Source organism: Microtus ochrogaster, unplaced genomic scaffold (genome assembly GCF_000317375.1).
Source record: "Microtus ochrogaster isolate Prairie Vole_2 unplaced genomic scaffold, MicOch1.0 UNK1, whole genome shotgun sequence".
Lineage (NCBI taxonomy): Eukaryota > Metazoa > Chordata > Mammalia > Rodentia > Cricetidae > Microtus > Microtus ochrogaster.
The window spans coordinates 16,767,175-16,784,152 of NW_004949099.1; the positions used below are offsets into that span (position 1 = coordinate 16,767,175).

At 37.3% G+C, this 16,978-nt stretch overlaps 1 protein-coding gene and 1 pseudogene across 2 annotated transcripts in view; both read right to left on the minus strand.

Annotated features, from left to right (window-relative positions):
* Cntn3 (contactin 3) overlaps positions 1–16,978 on the minus strand; it is a 374,705-nt gene that overhangs the window by 295,610 nt on the left and 62,117 nt on the right. The window lies entirely within an intron of this gene.
* On the minus strand, positions 10,420–10,843 carry LOC101994815 (annotated as a pseudogene).

Here is a 16,978-nt window from a genome sequence, read left to right on the forward strand (position 1 = left end):
CAACTAAGGCAAATGACAATGGAAGTCATCTCCTGCTATAGAGGATATCTAGGTCAACTCAGCTTCCCTCCTTTGCCATTTGTCAATATCAACAGTGTTGATGACAGTTATTTTAAAAGATATGGGCCTCTCATGAACTAGATTTCAATCTGAAAAAACTGTGATTTGGAACTTTTTATGTTAGTATTCCAACATTTTGGCACTAGTGATATCTATCTCCACCACCAGACCAGTGGTTCTCAACCTTTCTAATGTTGAGACCCTTAATTTTAGTTCCTCATGTTGTGGTGACTCCAACTACAAAATTATTTGCATTGCAACTTTATAAATATAATTTTTTTCTACTGCCATTAATTTTAATGTAAATATCTGACACGCAGAGTATCTAAAGTATGACCCATGTGAAAGGGTCCTTTAATGCCTCCAAGGGCTCATAATCCATAAATTGAGAACCACAATATGAATACAAAATGAACCTCAGCTAAATTTGCTTTCTGAGTTCTTTAAACTAATTTGTTACATAGACATAATATTTATGTATCTATGTATTCATGGTACATTTTCTGCATATTCATAAATTTATTTCCTTTTCAGATAGAAATTAATATAAACTGAGAAAGAAAAAGAAAAATAGAAATTTTGTAAAATTGTAGCAAATCTGAATTATGCCATTCATTCAAAGCAAATTTTTATTAAAACAGAAAAAAATTTCTGAGAAGTCTAGTGCAAAGAGCTTTACAATCAAATTATGAATTGGCTTAACAGCCTATGAGGCATATCATTGTTAGTATCCTATTACTGTTTACTGTTGGTCTTTCCAGCAGTACCTATGCATATACACTAGCAAAGAGTCACTCCATGTAGACTGGTCAGTGTGTCAGTTATAAAACAAAATATATTGTCTGGATACTCTGAGTTGCCTTGCATTTATTTCAGAACCTTTTTTACTTTGTCCTCAATTTAGCATGCTCAGCCCTCCAAAAACCAATGTCAATGATAAATGTTGGGGGGGAAATTACAAAAACTATTTTTTTCAATGGGTTCCAGCAGTTTCATTCAAGTGTAAGCTGAAAGAGAAGACACATCTGTCAAATTTTGCCAATCTATGACCAGTTTCAAAATATAAGCTGGAATGACAATGTCTCCTGTGTCCACTTGACAATTTTATTTCAATTTTTCTGCTTTGCTTCAACTCACTTGACCATTTCTAGGGCATGCTGCCTGAACCACAGGGACATCCTATTTTGACATGTGACTGTGATCCTAGCTGCATGTTTCAAGACAAGACTTTTGTTTATAATCAAATCAAATTTCAATAAAATTTTAAGAGTTTCTAAATAATTCTGCATCCACCAAAAACAAAAACACTAATGTGCCTCCAAGAGAGCCAAATTTAAGGGATTCTTAGGAATTTTTAGAAAAGTATCCATTTTTCTTTAAAAGAACCTTGGCACAAACAGATTTTTAAGGACTCGCTACTATATTTAATGATGGAAGGAAATAAAAGAAAATTCAATAATGTATTCTTTACATTCATTTTTCAAATTGAATACTAGCATGATGTACCTGTCAATTTCCAAAATTATTAATGTGGCCTGTGGAAGCTTGATAAAGTCCTGAGTGGATGTATTTTGTTGATGTGTGCACGACCATGTCAAGGATTCCAAAGGTACAGACCCAGGGTAATGACAAGCCTTCCCTCGCCAAGTAGAGATGTTACCAGTGTTTACAGAAAGTACCAACCACAGCTTTCTTCTCTTAGGTAATTGCAGACTAAAACTGCTCCCCTACGAGATCCCCAATCAGATTAGCTAATGTGCCTCCTCCTTCAGCTGGATAAAACAAATATATTGCATTCCCAAGCTGCTGGAACATCGCCATTAGATTGGACAGCCAATCTAACCCCAGATATTCTGTACTTGCATTGGATGTTTATTCCCTGTTACCTGAGGCCAATTAATCCAATAGCTATGCAGGTTATATTTATTTGCTTCTTTCTCCCTTGGTCAACGAGGAACTACCCCATACCTCATTCCATAATAATGAGAAACAATATACCTTTACCACTCTGCACAGTATTTCCTGCTGTCTTGTGCTGACTTAGAATGTAAAAAGAAAAAAAATACCTTGATAAAGAAATGTGATAGAAATGGTTATCTACAGAGGCAGTTCTCAAAATGTGAGGAAGGAACTGAGGAGGAATGTAGTAACCATTGGCTTCTGTGGAGTGTTTGTTGGCAGGCATAGTTCTAAGTGCTTACATTGGACTAATCCACTTCATCCTCATGACAATCTATGGTGTTTACTCCCTTGTCAACTTCATTTTTCAGAAAAAGAAATAAAGAGACAATTGGGTTAATAAACTTGTCCAAGAGAAACAAAAATCAAAGAAGCTCTGGAGTTATAACAATTTTTTTTCAGATTATAGGTGTCGAATGGAGAGCTCAAACAACAAGAAAATTAGACAATACCAAAGTATAATCTGATTATTTGATATACTAGGCTAATATATGAATTGATGCAACTGGTCATTAGAAATAGTCATATTAGTATCATTTCCTTAGTTGTCAGTTCTTCTGTTCCAGAAAGAGAGTTAGACTCTTTATGTATACAAATGGCTTTAAAAATTAGTTTTAAGAATTTGGCAATAACTTATCATTCCTATACCAGATATAAATTTAAAACCATACAACAATCCTGTTCTAGATTTAACCAAAACTTCTCAGTGACCTACCAGGTCACAAATGTAGTGGCAATAGTGCATGTATTAAGTGTATTATTCTTATCGACAAGAATAAAAAGTATGGCCATGTACATTTAAATATGCACAAGATATTCCTGAAAGACCCTGGCGAAAGGAATTTTCCCTGGAGAAAACATTGTGCTTGATCATTTTAATGCTTTTATTGAAACTATGCTATCAGTCAAGCATTATCAGATGTTTATTGTGTGATCCTACAGTTGTTTCATCTGGTAACAGGAAAGAAACAAGAGGGATGTCATATAAAGAACTGTGTGGCAGACCAGAGTTTAATGAATATAAAGCCTGATGCAGTCCAGAGTATAAAGTGTGGACAAATGAATAAGATGTCTAAGGAATACTGTTAGCTGAGCAGTGCCTACCACTTGCAGATTATGTCACAGGAGCAAAAGTGGCAGAGTGACATGATCTGCAAGGAAGTGATAAAAACCATCCAAAGAAATAGAATCACAAGGCTCAAATTGGAATAGGGGGATAGATGATCAATGGGCATGGAAGTTCATCGGGGGATGAATACTTACCTAGAGTGAAGAATGCCATGCGTTCCTAGCAACACACACACACACACAACAACAACAACAACAACAACAACAACAACAACAACGATGATACAAAGGAAAAAGAGATGGTGGGATAGAGAGACATTTTCAGATGTCCTTGTTAGCATCTTGCTGGAGAACTTCCAGGCTAGTCTCTGGCTCCTTATGTGCCTCCAAGAGGTAGGGCGGGCCAGGTCACAGAAATGTCAATAACTGGCCAGGCAAGCCCTCATCATGCACGACTGCATCCTGTGGTTGTGTTTTATGTTCACGGTTAAATTTAGAAGCTACAGTGTGATTTTATGGAGTCACTCCACTTGGAAGAGTTCTAAACACCAGTGGCTCCCTTTCCACTTATCTCCCTCTATGCCTGTCCTGCTCAGTTGGCCAGCTCACACTAAATGCGCTCCAAGCTCTCACACACATTTAACAACACTAGTAATTCAATATGGCTCTGACACAGCACTTAAGAGTATTTCTCAGCCCTCGGGTATTCAAAAGACAGAATAAGAACAGTAGGTTCAGAATCGATGACAATGGTAAATGAGAAGTATTACAGGAGTTCAGGACAGGACTCTAAGAGCGGGTGCAAACATGAACACAAGCATATCATGAAAAATGGAGAGTCATCCTTTATGTTATATGTGTTAGTTCATGGTATTGCTTTATATTAATGAAAATGGGCACATCCTGGCTGCTTTTTGGCTAATATTTAAAAAATCTTATAATAAAATAAATGGTATAAGGTCTTTTCACTTTTTTGGTAAAGTAAAATGAGAATATAAAGAAATGCATAACTCAATGAATTATTCCTGAGGCAAACCCCTTCTAGCAGGCCCTCATCTTATCGGATACCCCTTCCCTCCAATCGCACATCCCATGCGGAAAATGGCTTTCCTGACAAGGAGCTTTCAAGTTATTATTTTACAAACTGCAAATTTGGTAGCTTTGGACATTTTTTTATATTAATTTTTGTAGAAAATATAAAGTAGGATATAAGCTATCAAAAACACTGAATTTAATAATGGCTAGTAGTGCTTTGTTCACATGTATAAATAGTGGAGTCTTAAAATATTTACTATTACTTACTGTAAGGACTCATCACAAATAATTTTCAAAATGTTTGAGACAAAATGACATACAGTTAAATGTGTTGTGTTTTGTTGTGTTTATCTGTATAAATGCAACATATATGCATATATACACACATGCATATACAATTATATATGCATAGACAATGTTTACAAAGATTTCATTCTTTTCCTCAATATTCCATCTATAAAATATTAATGTAAGTATTATGAAAGTAGTTTATTGTAAGAATTAAGATTGTGATTATATGTGAAGCTAACTCCCTGGTTTTCAATTATGATTGTTACTTCTCCAATTTCCAAAAATCTCAATGTAATTGGTACTTTGGCTGGAGAGAAAGTCTTAAATAATGAATGTACTCAAATATGGTTCTCTAACTCACTTTAAAGAGAATAACTAACAGCTCTCTTCTGCTTACATCATAAAAAGGAGAAGAAAAAACCAACAACACTTGTACTTGTTTAGCTTAGATGTGTTTTTGTCAAGTTGCTTTATCACAGTGAATGAAGTGATTTTGACACCTTTGGAAATGCTAATCATGACTATGAATAGTTATCTGCTTAGGATTCACACCTATTAGGGGCTGTATCTAGGTGTGTAAAACATTCACTCTATCAACATAGAAGTGTAAATCTAAATTGGGGCAAACTGTGAACTCAGCTTGAATTTATACCTACATTCTCAATTCCAGCAGACAGAGGAGCCCAGCAGAGCCTCAACCTCCATCTCCTTCACATAAATAAGAAATTATTCGGTTGAGTACACCAGACCAGAATGAATATAGAATCTGCGGATGGCAATAGTACATACACAGACACACACAGACAGACAGACAGACAGACAGACACACACACACACACACACACACACACACACACACACACACACACTCATAAAACTCAGGCCTGCTCAACAATCTGGTATAGATAGAACACCCTGTATTTTTCAAGTTTTCTATGAGAGTTAATCAGTTTTTAATTCCTAGCAAGTAACTATTTCAAACACCAACTTAAAATATCCCTATCAACCAAAGTATATCTACTACTTACAGGAAGGCTATCTTGAAATCTCCAGCCACAAAATATTTTCTATTTAAGGCAATGAAAAGTATAAGCGACCACCATTGCTGCAGGAGAAACATGCAACTCTGCAAAGTAACAATGCAAAATTTCTTAAAATGTCTATTGAGAGAAGGGGAACAGTATGGGGAAGTGGTGTGGCTTCTCCTCTTTTCAAAGATGCCAAATGCAAAAAAAAATGCATTCGTTTTATTCAAAGAGATAGTTCTAATCCACTCACAATTATGCATCTGTAAAAAGCAAAACCAAAACAGAAAAAAAAAAAACAGAGGGAAAAGAGGCTAAGCCCCTCTTAATGACTTGTCCAGTCCTGTCCTAGACTCAGACCACAGGAGTCTCTTCTCATGATGTGATCTTGCCAAAATAATTACCTAGTTTGGTATATGTTTTTTGCAAGATGCTCAGGAGACATGTAACTACTGGCAGGGAAGTCTGAGGATATTAAGAAAATCTAAAGTAAGAACTAAAAGTCTACATACTTCATTCATGTAACAATCACCAAGATGGGCTTATTGCCACATGCCCTAAACCTGACTTACAGGGTAGAGATGAATTTATGAAGGAGGCACATGCCCCAGCAGATACCCAGGAGAATCAGAATATTATGCTGTCCCTTCACTTTTAGAATCCTCCTAGACATCCATTGATTGCAGCTGCCCTTTTGGGAACAGATAAGTGACTTTCAGTTTGTTCAGAGCATGGGTCATTAAATCCTTTCTGCTTCTCAGACTCTCCTAAAACATGCCATTCTTTGAACATTCAAACCCATATCTTAATTTGAAGGAAAAGAACAGGTCCTTTCAATGAGCCTTCATATTTCACAATACAAAAATGAAATGGAACTTTTCATAAATACATGATCAAATTTCCCAATATCCTAGAATATAAGGCTAAAGAATGGGGCAGACATAATTCTGTATGTAAGTTAGTGATGAGGGCCAACTAGGGACCACAGGGGCTGCCAGATTGCCTGCCTGGTAAAAAAAAAAATTAAATAAAAATGTGGTACTTGTTGTTATTAGACAATTGATAACTTTCCACATCTTTTCTCTAAGGTGGAAACTATTTTAATTTTCACAAATCAAAAAACTAGCTTAAGACAAGCAGGCAACAAACAAGGTGTTGGCTGTAACCTGGGAATTTGAGGCTTCTGTAAGCCTGTCTCTCAAAGGGGAAATATGGGACACCAACACATGGTCTCCTTCTGGGCCCAGCAAGACAATTCATCAGATGAAACATAGCCACGTTAACCCCAGAGAATAATCTAAGTTCATTCTCTGGAACCCACAAAAAAATGAGAGACCTGAATCCAGAAATGTGTCTTTTGATTACCTTCGCACATGTATGTCAATCCCATCCCTACACATGCATGTTCATTCCACTCCATATCACACACATAATAATGATCATAAACAAACTAAAAATATAAAGTATAAAGACTTTTGTGCTCAAAGATAAGCTGTGGGTTTTTGTTGTTTGTTTGTTTGTTTGTTTTTTGGTCACCTCCTCGGGCATCCGCCTGTATGCTCAAAAGCCTATGATGACCCCAACCCACAGAAGCTACTCAAAACAATACGTGTTCAATTAATCAACATTAGGTTTCAGGCAGCAGTTACTATACTTGGCTCCACATTAAGACCATCTGGGGAGCTATGCAGAAATACAGACCCCTCAGTCCCCTGAATCATAATCCTAGGCACTAAGCCCATAAATTGTATCATTTAAAAAAAAATCCCCAAGTAATTTTGCTGCAGAATCATCCAGACACCCAGGAACTGTGGGCGATGACATAATGAGCCTCCAAGCTCTAGTCCTAGCGTCAGGGACGAGATGCAATGTTGAATTATTATCGTATTTAACATGAGGTTTTTATCTCCCTTTTTTCTTTATTTGTGACTTTGCTCTGGTGACAGCTGAAGCTAGTGAAAAGCAACTTCAAGTTGCATCCCAAATCAGTTAACTTTAAAAGCAAGCATGGTTTCTGCACCCACCAACGAAAGCCTCATCAGAAAACATGGGAAGAGAAACAAATTTCCTCAAAAAGAAAAAAAGGTATACCATAGAAATAAAGGTTCATATGGAAGTAGTAAAACTGAAAAAGTTAGATTGTTATCAGGATCTTGAAAGGAGACATGGAGAAGAAATTCTAAGAGCCCATAATCAGATGAATGACAAAAAAGAACGACAGAAGATAGAGGTAACCTGGGCAGAAGAATGACCTGTGATTCATTTCTCCAGACCCTACCAATCTTCACTCCACTAACAAGTCATAAATCCTGCAAGAATTCTCTGAAAACAGGAGGACTTGGCAAACAAAATGAAAGTGTTTCCCCAAATAGAAAACGCTAAGCTGACTGATCAGAAATTTAGAAAACATGATATCGTGTGATACTGGAAGGAACAAGCCATGGCTGAGACTCCCCCCACCCTACTTCACTGCCTATCTACGGCAAGGCTCCTCATGTAAACTAGGACAAATGGTAGTTACTTGAAAGGGTTTTATGTAGATTAATGAGTAACTGCTTGAGAGACACTTAGAGGAACACAGTAAGAACTCTCCCTCCTTTGGTTATATAACCTTCTCATTTAGTAATTTGAAAAGAGACTGATTAAGGTTTTATCATACGCTAAGAAATCCAGGAATGCTGAACTTGAGCTAAAATTCACTCCACGTGTATTTCTCTTGAGTCCAATTATTTGCAGGTTTGGAGAACTATTATTTTATTTAGCAAAGGGTTACTTAGAGATTTATTTTCAAGGAACAGCAAAAAGATATATTCCTATTTATCCTGTATTTTTAATGTCCATCTTAGACATGATTAACTTTATTAGAATGTGCATAATTGAATAAATATAATAATTACTATCATAGGAACATTTTTAAAACAGATTTTATTACATAAAGGACAGAAAGGATGCTTTGACACTTGGGTAACTTGTACCACTTTTCTTCCCTTGGGCAGGAGTAAAGGAAAGAAACAAAAAACAAAGCTGATGTTTCTATTGTGACTGTGAACTAAAATTCAGGATTGCTGAAGATTCACAGCAAAACCCACAATGATCTTTATGACAAGGTATTTATTCCAGGTATATAGGGCACATGTGTACCAACAGTCCACAATCTATGCTCAGCTGTTGCCTCTCCTAGGTTGGCACTGCCTTGCTCCTTCATAAATATTCTAAGTATTATTTCTGGCACATTGGCCAATAGTTTTTCTTTTATCGTATAGAGGGGCTTTTACTAATATTATTTGTAAAGTTCCACGCTCATTTCAGTAGGTACAAAGATGTTTGTTCTCTCACCACCTCCCATGGACGGTCTTGAACATAAATTATAGTGTATATAGCCCCCTATTAATGCTCACAATGACACACAAACTTTTAAGGTACTACTTGAGGAAGAACTGTTAGTTTAAAAGTTCAAGATCTGATTCATTTAAAGTATTCATTATTGAATACTATTGCTAAGAAATATTATTTAAGGCATTCAAAGGCAGGTTATCACAGTTCCTTTGTCCTTTATTGACTACCATATGCCCTACATTGAGCTCACTTAATCTTCTTAAAAAACATATTAAGATGGTATTATGTCTCATTTTTAAAGAGGGAAATTAAGTTTAGGCAATGATGTTACCTGTTTACTATCATCCAGGTGACCAACAGAGGTCTGCTATGCATTCCAAACTTGGACTTCAGTTGCTTATGTCCACTTCCTTGACTACACATATGCCTCTTTATCAGTTAGAAAAGTTCTGGAGGCCTGAGTGGCATCTCAGAGAATAAGAAAACATACTCCTTTTGCAAAAGATGACGGTTCCATTTTCAGCACCAAAATCAAGTAGCTTACTTACACCAGCAGTAACTTTGTTCCAGAGGATCTGACACCCACTTGGGGCTTCTATGGGCAATTGCATCTATGTTTACAAACCCCCTATACACACATAACATGTAAGTAAAAATAAGAATTAACCTATTTGAAAAATCCATTAAGTTGCAACATGAAACCATTTATTACAGTAACTTAGAGTACTTGCTCTTAAAATTGCACCCAGGAAAGCTGGTGTAGCTAGATTTTGAGCAGAACATAATTTCCTCTTGTTTCTGTATTGGAGATGATTGACAGGTAATTTGCTTCTTTAAGACTGTGGGAGGGATGTGTCGATAAGATGGACAGGACTGAAAGTGAGAGTAGGCTAAAAGGAATGTGTAGAGGCCATGAAAGGCCCTTGACACCATCTGAACAAAAAGGCACTGCATCCCATTTCTGCTTTATATTTACGCAGAAAGTGGGCTCCAAATGCTAGGAATAGCTAACGCACTGAACTGGCAGACAGCCTTCCAGAACCACATACATAAAATCTGGACCTGCATGACCTGTCATGTAGCACATTCTATTACAGAAGCTTGGCTTCTACAAGGTTACCACTCTAGGGAGCAAGGCTTCTAAGAGCTAGGAAAGTGCATGCTTCACAAAATCAGCCCTCTTCAGGGCTGGCAGCTGTCCCTGAGTGAGGAAGTATGTACCTGAAACAGACAGGTAAAATTCTTGGAGCTCATGGCTCCCTATTGATTTATTTACATGTACAAATTTCCCAGAATTATCATCATGGATTCTCTCTTATCTGTCTTTAAATAAAAGTGTTAAAAGTATGAAAAGATGATAGTGAACAGTTTCAGATTTCCAATTTCAAGGATATCCTTTGCACCACACATACCAGCTAATATTTCTTTTTTTTTTTCTTTTTTTTTTTCTTTTTTTTGCCTCATCCAGCTTTTATTCAACTGGGAACATTTGGCAGCTGAGCTGCAGAAGGGAAACCAAGGCAAAACGGTAGGTGGAAGACACGGAAGAATTCAGGGAGAGGTGAGGAAGGGAGCAGAAGGCAGGCCAGGATGTGTGCACAAGTGGATTCTGGGGAGGCACACCCCCTCACAGAGGCCACCTGACTTGGTGGCCGTAGGAGCATCGAAGAAGGACCACAGGTCTTTGAGACATTTCAGTCTTTCCTGTCATAAGGCGGCTGCCAGGAGGTCTCAGGACCCTGCCTCTAGGTCTCACTGGCACTGAGCCAGGGCAGCTTTGGTGGTGGCTACCAGTTTCCGAAACTTGCTTTCTGTATCCACGTAGCCATCACCTCTCTTCTTGGAGTGAACCAATTTCTCTGCTACTGTCACTTCAAAGAACCCGGTGACCTGGGGAGTCCCCTTGCCACAAATGTCCAGGCATCCGGGGAACTCATGTTCTAGCTTCTCCTTGAGCTGGAGATACTTGGGCTTGTAGCCTCAAGCTCCACAATACACAACTGGAACGGCGAGGGCCATTGCTCCAGATCGCATCCCCGCACAGCGCGAGAACCCGACCCACGAGCAAAGAGGACCTCGAGGTCACCAGCTAATATTATTAAACCAGCTAATATTTCTAATCCTTAACATTTGACTTAGATACCGAGTTGACTGTAAATTCTATATTTGTCTAACTTTGGCACTTAGTACAGTTTCTCTACAATTTCCCTTTTTATTATTTATGCCTCAGCTTTCCAAGCAGGTAGAAAGTCACCTGCCACTAACATTTCCTGGGCATTTATTCTATGCAACAATGTTCTGTGTCGATTACATTAACCAATCCTTACAGACAGAGTTGGCATAGCTAATGGACAATTGTCAGGTGAGAAATTACAATTCGGGAGCTTGAATAATTTATCTAGGGTTAATTATATAACAAACAAACAGAAGATCTACAAAAGTCTACCTCTCTACTTCCCTATTTTACAGAGCCCAAAGTAGATAAACCATCTGAATGTGTAACTATGCAGAGAATAAGCGAGAACTCCAAGATACCTATTTATACTAGCAATACAAATGAAGTTAACTATTCCCTCTGCCTTCTATGTATTCATGCAGTGACAATGCAGTCAAAATATAAAACTGTTACACAGTCTGCTTTTCCACAAATATATTTTAAAATTTTAGTTTCAATTTAACATTTAATATTAAAATTGGAAATCTACTACGTAAAATGTGGCAAGCCAAAAAGGGGAATATTGAGTTGCTGAGAAACATAACATTCTCAGTAAAGGTATTTGCAGAAAGCAAAATATTTAAGAGTGCTAATTGTCAGTAATTCAGCTAAAAAGGGTGTTTATATATCCTCGGTGTAGGGTCTGGCTTCAATAGCTGGGACAACAATCAGATCTCAAGGCACAGCAGCAGCATTGTCTCCTGGGTACACATACTAGAGACACCTTCCTGTGTACACATCCAGCATGCACAAGCCTCTCTCCATAGCATTAATAGTAACAGCAAAGCCATATAATAAAACATGTTTTCAACAAGGTAGTGGATAAGTGAGCCATGGTGGATTTGGTTGGCAGAAGACTACTGAGCAGAGAGAATGAACAAAGTATTAAAATATGTTAAATTGAAAAGTATGCTGTAGAAAATAGAGTACAATACTATTTTCAGGACTTTTTCTTAAATGTGAAACTTTTAAAGTGTGTAGAATATTCCATGAATACACAATGAAACTGGAGTAAAAAGAAAATAATTTAAGTAAGATTGAAAGACTTGTAACCCCTGAACCAAAGAAACCTGAGCAAGGCAAATATACGATTGGTTCAAAGGCATCAGCTGTATTCTACTTCATAAAGTATGGGCTAAGTATCTTACAATGATATTGTGTCAGTTCTGTGTACAGATGATTTTTCATGCATGTAATTTTTATAGATTAACATATTATTTTTTCCTAAATTCTATAACATTATAAGCTAGAACAGAGTTCACATTAAATACAGGGGACAAGTTGGTTTCATCTTAATAGTCAATCATATCTGACTATATTTAAAAAAAACAACAAAATAAACCAAAACTTCCTAATATAATCCTGATGTACATGACACTTGAGAATCCTAAAATGAGGTACTATAACTACTCACCTAAAATGGATTGAGAACTAGTCTATCACATGATGAATCAGAAACAAGAAGCCTTTAATCTCACATGATTAGGCACAAATATAATTGTCAATAGAAACCGGTTAATGATACCTATTATCTAAGTAGCATTCAAAATGTGTCCCAACACCCCCCATTAATTCCATTCAACAATTACAATTTTAAAAGTCACTTTTTGAGTTTACATTTACATTATAACATATTAGTTACTGATTAAAGTGGCTGACAAGGAGGGCTGACTGAGAAGCCAAGGACAATGGCACTGGGTTTTGATCCTACTACATGTAATGACTTTCTGGGAGCCTAGTCTGTTTGGATGCTCACCTTCCTAATCCTGGATGGAGGGAGGAGGACCTTGGACTTCCCACAGGGCAGGGAACCCTGACTGCTCTTTGGACTGGAGAGGGAGAGGAAGGGGGATGGGGGAAGCAGGAGGGAAATGGGAGGAGGGGAGGAGGTGGAAATGTTTGATTAAATAATAAAAATATATAAAAAATAAATAAATAAAAAGAAGTGCATTTTCAGTCTACCTAATTTAAAGAATTCAAAGCATGCCATTCAAATTAAGCAAAGAGCTAAAAACACAATGCAAGAGTCTGGGGATTCAAATAGAGAGCATAGATGGGATGCGTAGGAAAGGGAGACATAAGCAAAGCCAGAGGTAACTCATAGCATTGAAAAAGAGACAATGTGATAGGCGAACATGTCGTTAAACCCCAGAACATAGTTTATAGTGCGAATCAATAACCCTCTGGTTATTATATAAACAGTATATAAATAGGTGTTCTGAGATTATTTCAAAACAATCCTAACCACTTTAGAGACTTGGATTTTAATACTCCAGGCAAAGCTCCCATTTTAATCTCTGTTCCTGTTTTTTTACAAAGAATGTGTTAGAGTGGTATGAGATCTAAACTAGAGAAAGGAAACTACAGACTCAGGGAAAGTGGATGGATATGAATAAGCAAAAAATATTTTCCAGGCAAAATGATTTAAATTACACTGGTAGAACCCCACATTGCTAAATATAAGATTTTCAATATCATTTTCTAAATTTTTACCTACATGTATTCACTTTTTTGTGTGTAGATAATAACTTATACTCCATCACTAATGCCCCTCATGAGGTTTCCTAAGAGTGCTTCTATAACAAAACAATACAAGAGGAAGAATATATAGTTATATGAATATCGGATATATTTAAGACTTGCATGTTAAGTAACACAACATATTTCCATTGCTGACTGACATTAGAAATTCCAAAGCCAAATGGAAATACAAACACAGTGCAGAAGTATCTCTAATAAAGAAGCAAACTGCTGATCATTTAATGAAGTCTTTGAGAGTGTTTTCACTTTATGAGCTGGCCAGATAAAAAGAAATTAAAAGTGTAGAGAGCTGCATTGTGCAGGGCCATGAGGGTGGCGCTGGTTTCCGCCCATCACCCCCTCATGAGAATGTGCTCTAAGTCACGTACTATCCCATATATGGCTAAGACTGAGAATGTGGCTTGCTTTCCTGTACCTAGACCTATCTGCATTTCCCAAATAGCTTGCTGGGGCTGGCTGACCAGGGGCTACTTTAGCGGTGGGTTGGCTTTCCCCGGTATTCGAAGAATGTTCAAGGTTCCTGAATAAAATGCTCAAAGAAGAATCTGGTGTTGCATCTTACTTGCTGGTCGAGGAGGTCGCGACAAAAAAAGCATTAAAAACAGTTTTTTCCCTTAAATGGTTATTCATTATATTTGACAGATAGGTTCAAGCTAAACTTTCAGTTTGTCATGGGGGAGTCTATAAAGTCACTGGGGCAAAATAATCAGGAACTTGCACGTAAGACTCAGAAAGAACACAAACTGATATATATATATCACAGACCACAAGGTAGAAAATACATTGGGGGAACTGACATGGAGGTCAGGCTGGAACCGAAAGAGAAAAGATATTATTAGAATATCCTCTCATTAAAATATGATGTGAACTGACAACCAAATGAGGCAATATTGTACAGTCAAACATTCAAGAAGAGAACATTCTTGGCTTTGAGAAAATAAGGTAGCAAGAACTACGCTTTGTCAGGTCACCTTAAATCTTTATCTGAGCACAGCATGTTTTCTTCTTAATAGAAGATTTAGATTATAGTTCCAGGAAACTTTCATGGTGAGTATATATCTACACATCATTGGTAATTTTACCCAAGAACATTCATTTACAAGTATTTAACGAAGTTCATAAAGCCTGGAATATTGAATAAAATCTCTAAATATATACACACACACAGAGAATGGTTACTTCTAAGAGAACAAGGCTGGAACCATCAGAAGAGTCCCTTGAGCTGCTCATTTCAAAAGGCTTTTACAGAGGTACCAGCTCTACGCTTGACTACCCTTGATTGACAGGACAAGAACATTAGGTTGTAGTTCAGAAATCTAGAGTTTTCTGTAGGTTCTCTCAGGTAAATGTTGGTACAGCATGGTTGAGAACTACCAGGAAAATGCTCATATGCAATTATGGGCACAGAACAAAAAAACTTTAAAAAGCACAAAGTTCTACCTCAGTTAGTAAAGTACTAGCTATACAAGAATGAAGGTTTCAGTCTGGATTCTTAGCCCTCACATAAATTGTGAGTGTGATAGAACAAGCCTGTGACCCCAGCACTGGAAGTGAAAGGGCAAAGGAAAATGAATCACAGGGGCATACTAGCACAAACAGTGAGCTCCTGGTTCAAAGAGAGACTGTCTCAAAACAGTAAGAAGGTGGAGAAGCAGGTGTGGGAGACATCTCACTGTCACTGTCTGGTCTCTTCACATACCTGAGCTGGTGAAGCTTGTACACATGGACATAAATAGAGCACTCATGCACACAGTGTCCCAGTAGGTGGCTACTGGGATTTTGCCTGGCAGGTATACTGCCTCAAACCCCCACTAGTTAAATAACAGTAATTAAGTAACTACAGCTCTAAACTAAAATTAGAGTATCTATTATGTGCTTTAAAAGTTTTAAATAGAAAAGAACTGATCTCAAGGAAAGGTGGGTAATAACAGTGACAGAAGTTTAAATGAGAGGGATGCCAGGTATCACAGAAGACAGGGTGAAGGAAGGGTAACATACATTAAGAATGTCTGATAGTGCTATATATATTTTAAAAGCTTCCTATATTTATTCCTCTATGTGTATTCATACAAATATATAAATTAGGGTTAACCTACCAGAGGATAACCTTCCTTCCAGAAACCATATGGTGCCAAATAAAAAGCTCAGGGCAGGTGTGGGACAATTGCTCTTCAATTGTTTGCCAGAGGTATACTGGAGAACCCATAATCAATACAAGCTATTGCCATTGATCATTATTGTTCACCAGAACTTGATAAGACGCTGTAGCTGAAGATTCCACACAGTTCAGCCATAGGACATAGAGAAATCAAGCTGGTACTGACCAAGAAGCTCACTCTCTGATGACTAGCTTTCATAGTACCAAAAGATGCCATGTAGTCTTACGGAATATAACCCAGAATATAATGAACACTGTGAGCTATAATGACCAGAATGCTAAAATAGGTCCAGCTGTATAATAGTGGCATGGACGTTTTTAGAGTAACCGACAGATTTCTGGTTTTATTTAATTTTATTTATGTCTAAACCCATAGGAGGAAAACCATGCCAGAAATGAGACATTTGACCAAGTACCAGTGGTTGTAGAAATCATAATCTTCAGCCGTGAACTTAGAACAATTCTGTTGCTAAATGGACATAGTATGAAAATGCTCTCTAAATTCTATACCCATATATTAGTGAAGCTCTCAGATCTCATCAAACATAGTTGTTTGCAGATAACAATTAATATATAAATTCACAACAAGTACATTAAGTCCAGAGACTTAGTGTCTTTAGAGTGCCATTCATAAGTAGGAAAATTTTATCATCCCCTCCACTGCCAAAGCTCAAGCTGAATGATAGCAAAGTCAGGGGTCATAGAGGTTGAAGAAGAAACAGTGTCATCTGGATGTGATAAGATCACTGTACTCATGAACTTACGGAAGTTTTAGATACCTTCACAAGATCAAAACAAGTCAACATTCCAACATGGAGTAGGGACGGTATCAAGAGGCCCCACCCATAACTAAGAAAATATTGACAGATGATAGCTACTAGGGAGGAAGAGTCCCTTTTCTTTAAGGATGTAGCCATTGGTCTTACACACCTAAATATATGGGCAGCACAAACTGGACTTGGTGGATTATAAAATAAAGCAGAGGCTATGAAGTTGTGAGGAAGCAGGGGAGCCAAAGCTAGATCTGAGAGGGGTTCAGAAAGGAGTATTATCAAAATACATTTAATGTATTTATAAAACCACAAATTACTATATTTAAAAATAAATGCCTAAACTACAATACAAAAAAATAGAAAGTGTCAATGTGTCTGAATTCTGATGAGAAAATTAAAGTTCTGGAACACTGTCAAAACAATTTTCTGCAATTTTATTCTATATGGCTACCTACAAACTCACTTTTTCATTTAGTGTGTGTGTGTGTGTGTGTGTGTGTGTGTGTGTGTGTGTGTG